Consider the following 10,019-nt stretch of genomic DNA (forward strand, 5'->3'; position numbering starts at 1 on the left):
GTACAAATATCTTTGTTATCATGTGATTTTTGGTCTTCTGGGTATATGCCCAGCAGAGGAATTACAGGATTGAATGGCAGATCTATTTTTAGAACTCTAAGTGTTCTCCATATAACTTACCAAAAGGAATGTATTAATTTGCATTCCCAACAGCAGTGCAAAAGTGTTCCCTTTTCTCCACATCCACGCCAACATCTCTGATCTTGAGATTTTGTGATATAGGCTAGTCTCACTGGAGTTAGATGATATCTCAAAGTAGTTTTGATTTGCATTTCTCTGATGATTAAAGATGATGAGCATTTTTTCATATGTCTGAAGGCTGCGCGCCTGTCTTCTTCAGAGAAGTTTCTCTTCAAATCCCTTGCCCAGCCTGCGATGGGATCCCTTGTTCTTTTCTTGCTAATGCCTTTGAGTTCTCTGTGGATTCTGGTTATTAAACCTTTGTCGGAGACGTAACCTGCCAATATCTTTTCCCATTCTGAGGGCTGTTTCCTTGCTTTACTTACTGTGTTCTTGGCTGTGCAGAAGCTTTTTAGTTTGATCAAGTCCAAAAGGTGTATTTTTGAAACTGCTTCAATTGCCCGGGGGTCCTCCTCATAAAATACTCACCCAGACCTATTTATTCAAGGGTTTTCCCTGCACTCTCCTCTAGTATTTTTACACTTTCATGTCTTAAGTTTAAATCTTTAATCCAGTGAGAGTCTATCTTAGTTAATGGTGAAAGGTGTGGATCCAGTCTCAGTCTTCTGCAGGTTGCCAGCCAGTTCACCCAGCACCATTTGTTACATAGGGAATCTTTTCCCCACTGAATGTTTTTAATTGGCTTGTCAAAGATCAAATAATGGTAAGTAGCTGGATTCATCTCTTGGTTCTCTATTCTATTCCAGACATCTACTTCTCTGTTTTTGTGCCAATACCATGCTGTTTTGATCACTATTGATTTGTAGTAAAGTCTGAGGTCTGGTAGAGTGATTCCTCCTGCTTTGTTTTTATTTCTGAGTAATGTCTTGGCTATTTGAGGTTTTTTCTGATTCCATATAAAACGAAGTATTGTTTTTTCAAGATCTTTAAAGTATGACAGGGGAGCTTTAATAGGGATTGCATTGAAATTATATATTGCTTTGGGTAGTATGGACATTTTGACAATGTTGAGTCTTCCCAGCCATGAGCATGGTATGTTTTTCCATTTGTTAACATTTTCAGCTATTTCTTTTCTCAGAGTTTCATAGTTCTCTTTATAGAGATCTTTCACGTCCTTTGTTAGATAAATTCCCAAATATTTCATCTTCTTTGGTGCTACTGTGAATGGGATGGAGTCCTCAACTATTTTTTTCAACTTGACTATTGTTGGTATATATAAAGGCTACCGATTTATGAATGTTGATTTTGTACCCTGAGACGCTGCTGTATTCCTTGATCACTTCTAAGAGTTTTGTAGTAGAGTCCTTAGTGTTTTCCAGATATACAATCATATCATCTACGAAGAGTGAAAGTTTGATCGCTTCTGAGCCTATATGGATACCCTTGATCACCTTTTCTTCCCTAATTGCGGTGGCTAATACTTCCATTACAAGCAATGGAGACAATGGGCAGCCTTGCCTGGTTCTTGATCTGAGTGGAAATAATTCCAATTTAACTCCATTCAATATGATATTGGCTGTGGGTTTGCTGTAGATGGTCTGTATCAGTTTAAGATATGCCTGTTCTATACCAATTTTCTTAAGTGTTCTGGTCATGAAGGGATGCTGGATATTATCAAAAGCTTTTTCTGCATCGATTGAGAGAATCATATGGTCTTTGTTTTTTAATTTTTTTATGTGCTGAATTACATTTATAGATTTACGTATATTGAACCAGCCTTGAGACCCTGGGATAAAACCAACTTGGTCATGATGTATAATTTGTTTGATGTGTTGCTGGATTCTGTTTGTTAGGATCTTTTTGAATATTTTTGCATCTATGTTAATTAGTGATATCAGTCTATAATTTTCTTTTTTTGTTGGGTCTTTTCCTGGTTTGGGGATCAGGGTGATGTTTGCTTCATAGAACGTGTTGGGGAGTCTTCCTTCTTTTTCTACATTTTGGAAGAGTTTGAGTAATATAGGTATTACTTCCTCTTTTTTTTTTTTTTGTATTACTTCCTCTTTAAAGGTTTGGTAGAATTCTGATGTGAAACCATCTGGTCCCGGGCTTTTCTTTTTAGGGAGGTTTTGTATGGTTGATGCTATTTCCGAACTTGATATGGGCCTGTTCAACATTTCCACTTGATTCTGGCTAAGACTTGGAAGGTAACGTGCTTCCAAGTATCGGTCAATTTCCTTCAGATTTTCATATTTCTGAGAATAAAGTTTCTTGTAATATTCATTAAGGATTTTTTGGATTTCTGAAGAGTCTGTTGTTATTTCGTCTTTGTTGTTTCTGATTGATGAGATTAGAGATTTTACTCTTTTTTTTCTGATTAGGTTGGCCAGAGGTTTATCTATTTTATTGACCTTTTCAAAAAACCAGCTTTTTGATTTATTGCTCTGTTGTATTATTCTTTTGTTTTCAATTTCATTTAATTCTGCTCTGATTTTGGTTATTTCTTTTCTTCTACTGGGCTTAGGGTTGGAATGTTCTTCCTTTTCTAGTTGCTTGAGATGTCCCATTAAGATGTTAACTTCCTCTCTTTCCGTTCTCTTGAGAAAGGCTTTCAGTGCTATAAATTTCCCTCTTAGAACTGCCTTTGCAGTGTCCCAGAGGTTCTGATAGTTCGTGTCTTCATTGTCGTTTTGTTCCAAAAATTTGGCAATGTCCTTCTTGATCTCATCTCTGACCCAGCTATCATTCAGCATAAGGTTATTTAACTTCCATGTTTTTGTATGAGTATGCAGATTCCTGTTGTTACTCAGCTCAAGTTTTATTCCATGGTGGTCCGAGAAGATGCATGGAATAATTTCTATTCCTTTAAATTTACTGAGGTTAGATTTGTGACCTAAGATGTGTTTGATTTTGGAGTAGGTTCCGTGGGCTGATGAGAAGTATGTATATTCAGTTTTGTTGGGATGAAATGTTCTGTAGATGTTTGCTAAATCCAGATATTTGATGGTTAGATTTAAATCTAAAATTTCTTTGCTCAGCTTCTTATTGGAGGATCGATCCAACATTGTCAAAGGAGTGTTAAAATATCCAACTATTATGGAGCTGGAGGAAATCAAGTTGCTCATGTCTGTTAGAGTTTGTCTTATAAATTGGGGTGTATTCTGGTTGGGTGCATAGGTATTAATAATTGAAGTCTCATCATATTGAGTATTACCCTTAACAAATATGAAGTGACCATTCTTGTCCTTCCTTACTTTTATTGGTTTAAAGCCTATTGTATCTGCAAATAAAATAGCAATGCCTGCTTTTTTCTGGTTGCCATTTGCCTGAAATATGGATGACTATCCTTTCACCCTGAGTCTGTACTTGTCTTTTAAGTTAGGATGTGACTCTTGTATGAAACAAATATCTGGCCTGAGTTTTTGCATCCAGTCAGCCAACCTATGCCTCTTTAGAGGACAGTTTAGGCTGTTCACATTAATGGAGAATATTGATAAGTCTGGTGAAATTTTGGGTATCGAGTTTTTTAAAGGTCCAGTGGACATTTTTAATCCTTTTGCCATTTTGGAAGTTGGAGTTTGATCCAAAGTTTCTGAGTGAGTTTACTTTTGTGATATAGGATTGGATTGGTCATTATGGAGGATAGGTCTGAGAATATCCTGAAGAGCTGGTTTGGTTATGGCAAATTTATTCAACACATAAATGTCATTAAAGTATTTAATTTCTCCATCATAAATGAAACTCAGTTTATCTGGATACAAGATCCTGCGTTGAAAGTTATTTTGCTTTAGGAGATTAAAAGTCGATGACCACCCTCTTCTAGCTTGAAAAGTTTCAGCAGAGAGATGTGCAGTCATTCTAATATTCTTCCCTTTGTACATAATGGCTTTATTTTGCCTAGTAGACTTGAGAGTCTTCTCTTTCTTACTAACTTTAGGGAAGTTAATTATGATATTCCTGGCGGATGTCATATTGGGGTTGAGTCGTGCTGGGGTTCTGAAGCTGTCTGCTATCTGAATTTCAGAATCTCTAGGCATATCTGGAAAATTCTGTTTCATAATTTCATGCAGAAGGGCGTCTGTGCCCAGCGATGCCACTTCATCTGTTTCTGGAACTCCAATGATTCGAATATTGACCTTCTTCAATATATAGCAGCTTAAGAAACATTTGTGGAAAGAATGTATAAATACCCTCCCCCCCACAATGCTGAAGATTAGTTACTACACTCTGCTCTCTGATCCGCAGACATTAGAGGACTTCTGCCATCTTCTTTCTTTCCTGCTATGTCATTTTGTTTTTCCCACTTTTTAATGAAAGACTGACTCTTTGATTAAAAACCCCAACAACTCTTTTAGTCATGCTCCATGAATTTTTTTCTTTTTTTAAATAGTTTAATGTATTTTAACAGCAAACTTATAGGAACAGAACAGAAGACAGACAGCATTAAAAACATGTACTTGTGTGCTGGACAATTCAGAAAAGTAAAGTGAATGGATAGAATCTACCGTATGATAAAAATGCTACAAACACCATTTAGTTGCCATCAGTAAGAAATTTACTTGTTAAAAAAAATCCAAATGCTGGCATTGTCCAGAACAACTTAACAGGTTTATTTATAATTGTTATAAAGTTGAACTGCTGAAACTTATTCACTGAAACATTTTCACTGTCATTAATGCTGCACATTCCTGCATTTATATTAAAAATTGACACACAGATGAAAAGGAAAAACTGCCAATATCTGATTTTCTGTCCCCTATTTTTTTTTCTAGTCACAATCATATACTTAAGTATCTTTTGACCCCATGTGGGGGAAAAAAATCTAACGTTCAGAACTACCAATAACAGAAAGAAGATAATTTTAATTTTTAATAGCTGAATAGTATTCCATGGTATATATACATATACCACAGCTTGTTAATCCATTCCTGGGTTGGTGGGCATTTAGGCTGTTTCCACATTTTGGCGATTGTAAATTGAGCTGCAATAAACAGTCTAGTACAATTGTCCTTATGATAAAAGGATTTTTTTCCTTCTGAGTAGATGCCCAGTAATGGGATTGCAGGATCAAATGGGAGGTATAGCTTGAGTGCTTTGAGGTTTCTCCATACTTCCTTCCAGAAAGGTTGTACTAGTTTGCAGTCCCACCAGCAGTGTAAAAGTGTTCCCTTCTCTCCACATCCATGCCAGCATCTGCAGTTTTGAGATTTTGTGATGTGGGCCATTCTCGCTGGGGTTAGATGGTATCTCCACATCTCAGAAGTTCTAACAGAAAAGAGATTGGAAGGGAAAAGCGGCACCTGTGGCTCAGTGGGCAGGGCGCCGGCCCCATACACCAAGGGTGGCGGGTTTAAACTCTGCCCTGGCTGAACTGCAACAAAAAATAGCTGGACGTTTTGGTGGCCACCTGAGGTTCCAGCTGGGAGGCTGAGGCAAGAGAATCACCTAAGCCCAGGAGTTGGAGGTTTCTGTGAGCTGTGTGAGGCCACGGCACTCTACCAAGGGCCATAAAGTTAGACTCTGTCTCTATTAAAAAAAAAAAAAGGAAAAAAGGAAAAAAGCACCCAAAACCAGCTAACAGTGGTCATCTTTGTGTAGTTTTAAAAAATGTGCTTTGGGAAATGCCCATAGCTCAATGGGTAAGGTGCCAGCCACATACACTGAGGCTGGTGGGTTCAAACCCGGCCCAGGCCAGCTAAAACAACAATGACAAATGCAACAAAAAAATAGCCAGGCGTTGTGGTGGGCGCCTGTAGCCCAGCTACTTGGAGGCTGAAGCAAGAGAAGCAAGAGAATACTTGAGCCCAAGAGTTTGAGGTTGCTGTGAGCTGTGACGCCACAGACTACTCAGGGCGATAGCTTGAGATTTGATCTCAAAAAAAAAAAAAAGTTGCTTTTATTTTTTTTAGTGAGCATACTTTATATTTAATTAGAATTTTTAAATTTTTCAATAAAGTCTTTCAGATCACCCTTCCAAAATAGGAGAAATCAAATATTTCCAGACACAAAATTTTTACTGAGACAGCTATTAGTATAAAAATCATATCAATTACAAAGGACATAGAGAAAGAAAACAGCAAAGATAGTTGATCAATCAGGTAGGTCCTGTAGCCGTTGGCATTTTAATCTCTGCTTAAGGCAGATGGGAACTTGGATTTTCCCTTTAGGTGAGCATTGCCTGCCCTCTGCTGGTAATGCAAAAGTTACCAAAGGCAATGGTTTGCCTTTCCCATCTTGCAAGACAAATGATAAAGAGACAACAAATATAAAATCATCATTCTGATCTCAAAGGCATTTGTTTCATTTCTTTGACTATATTTTCAAATTCTTTAAGCACACTCTGGCATCAGAGAGAAAAGCCATGTGTTCACTTTCCTTCTTAGGCCAAGAGCGCAACCCGTCCTTGGGCTGGGACCACCATCCAAATCAGAGGAGCACTGGTTTGGCTGGCAGGGGGCAGGTGGTTTGGTTTGCAGGGTGCAGGGGACAAGGTGTGGGCACAGTACCTAAACCTGGGGTTGGGTGAGGGAGTTGCCCGAAGTGACATGGAGAGTCCCTGATACAGAAAGGAGTCAGATATGTGTCTTAATTCAAGATCTTTGATCAGGAGTTTTTTTCTTAATTAGGCTACATCTCAACCTCAACACTGCTGACTTTCAGGACTGACCAGTCCTTGGTTGTGGGAGTTACCCTGTGCATTGTAGGATGTTTGGAAACATTCCTGGCCTCTACCCATCAAACACCATAGCACCCTCCCCTCAGCTGTGGCAGCCAAAATTATCTCTAGACATTGCCAGCTTCCCCTCTCATATCTGGACAACATTTCCCCCTGCTGTAGACCCATATTCTTTCCCTTTAAAACCTGGAAATAGGATGGCGCCCGTAGCTCAGTGGGTAGGGCGCCAGCCACACATACCGAGGGTGGCAGGTTCGAGCTTGGCCTGGGCCTGCTAAACATCAATGACAACTGCAACAAAAAAATAGCCAGGTATTGTGGTAGGTGCCTGTAGTCCCAGGTACTTGGGAGGCTGAGGCAAGAGAATCGCTTATGCCAAAGAGTTTGAGATTGCTGTGAGCTGTGACGCCACAGAACTCTACTGAGGGTAACACAGTGAGACTCCGTCTCAAAAAAATAAAAATAAAAATAAATAAATAAAACCTGGGTGTATGTGCAAATCCTCACTCTTACTGTGTGCAAATGAGTAGAGATGACAAAGACTAAGAGCTAGGAGTTAAAGACTGTGTCACCTGTGCCTCACCCGTGAACCTTCTAGCCTTGGGTTCATCAACTATAACTTTTATCTCAAAAGAGGGCTATGTGTTTAGTTAACAAAACTTATTAAGCACCTGCGACACGTGTCAGGCAATGTGCCGAGGACCTCCACGAAGAACGAAGTGGTCTGAAAATGAAATCACTGGGAGGAGCATGAGGATGAGATAAACGTGCTTCTGTCGGAAAATTAATGATGAATCATTGGGAGATAGCACCTTAAAAAAAAAAAAACGAATACAGGCCCAGAACCCCTTATTTATATTTCTGAAATCCAAAACCTCTGAAAACCTTTTTCTCTTCAAATGTATTTGGCATGAAAATAAATTTGGTGGCAAACCTTGACCCGAAGTGAATGAGGCTACTGACAAGTCTCTGTTGGTCCTACTGAGTGTAAATATTTAAATTTTTCTGCACAAATATTAATATGTTGGGTTAAGGGCAGCTTCCCCTGACTGCTCTGTAGGTGTTACATAACATAAGATGGGTACTGTTTTACCTTCCTGAAATCTCCAATAATCTTCTCTCTAAAACACATATGGCCCTGAAGGTTTTGGACAAGGGATTGTGGACCAGTACATGTAACATAGCAGGGAAATGAGCAAAACTGAGCTAACACCCTCACACGAGAAGTAGTCATCACTTCACATTTGCATCTTGGACCATGCCAAGCAGACTGTGAGCTTATAATACAAGATAAATGGGAAAGATGAGAGTGTGAGTTTGCACACAGAGCATGTGAATTTTGTCCCTTGAACCAGCATAAGTGCCCCGTTCAAAGAAACCAGTTGCTACTATGTATATCCCCTAGAAAAAGAAGGGGCAAGACATGGTCACAGATGTGGCCCAGTCCCCCTCGGTAGCCCCCAGGCACTGGAAGCATCCTTCCTGCTGGAAATGATGCTTCCTCCCAGCTCCACCTAGCAGGGACCTGCTTCCACTCGCTCACCAATTTGCCTGTTGTGTTCTCAAATTTTCTTCATGCCCACTCAACCCAGCAGGCTGGGACCAACTCTCTAACCTTGAGTCCAGGCCGTCCACTAAGTGTGACGCAGGGAAGGAGCAGGGGTGGTGCTGTTACCCTGCGGTTTAATGTGCAGAAGACTGGGACACATGGAATAATCTGCTCAAAAAATAAGAAAATGAGATATTTATGGTAAGTTCAGGTTTCACATCACTCAAGTAGTTGTCACTTAAAAGGATTTTGGTTTAAACCAGAGCTTGCTGTCTCAATGACACCAACTTCAATGTTCCAGTCTTCAAAGGATTCCTTGTCCTCTTGACTTGATTCTTCACTTCAATTGATTTATTTGAAAAGGTGTTCCAAACCAATATCACATACCAAATGCTGTGCTAGGTGATGGGAACATACACACACTTAAGACATAGCCCCACCTTGGAAAATCCAGGTCCAGTAAGGGAGACATTCGTAGACAACAGGCTGTCTCCATATAATTTATGAACAAAAGCTATTTTTCTTTTGCATTAAGTTTGTGGACCAAAGCCAAGGTCAGCACACAGGGCCTGGAGACCAGATGCGTGTTCTTATAAAGTTTTACTGGAACATAGCAACACGCATTTGTGTATTGTCTTTGGCTGCTTTTACACTAATAGCAGAGTTGCACTTGCTCTAAGGATGCGATAGAGATCATTAAGTGGTTTGCAAAACCTAAAATATTTACTATATGACCCTTAAAGAATAAGCTTGCTGAAACCCCTGGTAAGCAAGGAAGGAACTTGCTGGCAGTTAAACCCCTGAGAAGAACACCACAATCTTAGTAAATAAGTTAATATTTGGTTCAGCTGCATATAATAGAAAACTCAATTACAGGTACAAACAAAATAATTGTTTCATTTCTCCTGCATAAAAAGTCAAGAGGTTAACAGTCAAAGGTTTGGTGCTCTCTTCGGCAGCACATATAGTAAAATTGGAACAATACAGATAAGATTAGAATGGCCCCTGCGCAAGGATGACACGCAAATTCAGGAAGCATTCCATATAAAAAAAAAAAAAAACAACAATCAAAGGTTTATTTGGTGGCTTCACGGTCATCAGGGACCCAGATCCCTTTTTATCTGTCTGCTCCCCATCATTCTTAGTACAAGTTTTTCTCCCTCTGGGCTGTCTCATGGCCCAATATGGCTGCTGAAGCTCCAGTAATTACATCCAGATGAACAGAAAGAGAAGGGAAAAAGAATCTACCTTCCAGCTGAGTCAGAAATGACTTTAAGAAAGTCCTTTAAGAAAATGACCTAGATGAGTGTCGCCTGTGGCTCAAACGATATGGCGCCAGCCCCATATAGCGGAGGTGGAGGATTCAAACCCGGCCCCAGCCAAAAACTGCAAAAAAAAAAAAAAAAGAAAGAAAATGACCTAGAAATCTCATTGTAAAACTTCCATTTCCAACTCATTGGCCATCCCCAGAGACCTATTTATGATCCCTTCACATTTTTCCCCACTGAATAAAAGAAGGGTGAATAGATGTTAACATGTTCATACCTAGCATGTGAGAACCTCTTACTGAATTCCACAGAAAAATAGAAAAATCCCTTTCCCTTTCTTGTCATTACTATCTTTCTTTATTTCTCTCTTTTTTTTAGACAGAGTCTCACTTTGCCATCCGTTGTACAGTGCAACTTCAATTTCTTGGACTTAAGTGATTCTCTT

The 10,019-nt window shown here is 39.4% G+C and overlaps 1 non-coding gene across 1 annotated transcript; it reads left to right on the forward strand.

Moving 5' to 3' along the window:
* Window positions 1-9,249: 9,249 nt before the first annotated feature.
* On the forward strand, window positions 9,250-9,356 carry LOC128589370 (U6 spliceosomal RNA). Its single transcript, XR_008380962.1, has one exon. It is a non-coding gene; the product is annotated as a U6 spliceosomal RNA (small nuclear RNA).
* The last annotated feature ends 663 nt before the right edge of the window (window positions 9,357-10,019 follow it).

This window comes from Nycticebus coucang, chromosome 6, assembly GCF_027406575.1.
Source record: "Nycticebus coucang isolate mNycCou1 chromosome 6, mNycCou1.pri, whole genome shotgun sequence".
NCBI lineage: Eukaryota > Metazoa > Chordata > Mammalia > Primates > Lorisidae > Nycticebus > Nycticebus coucang.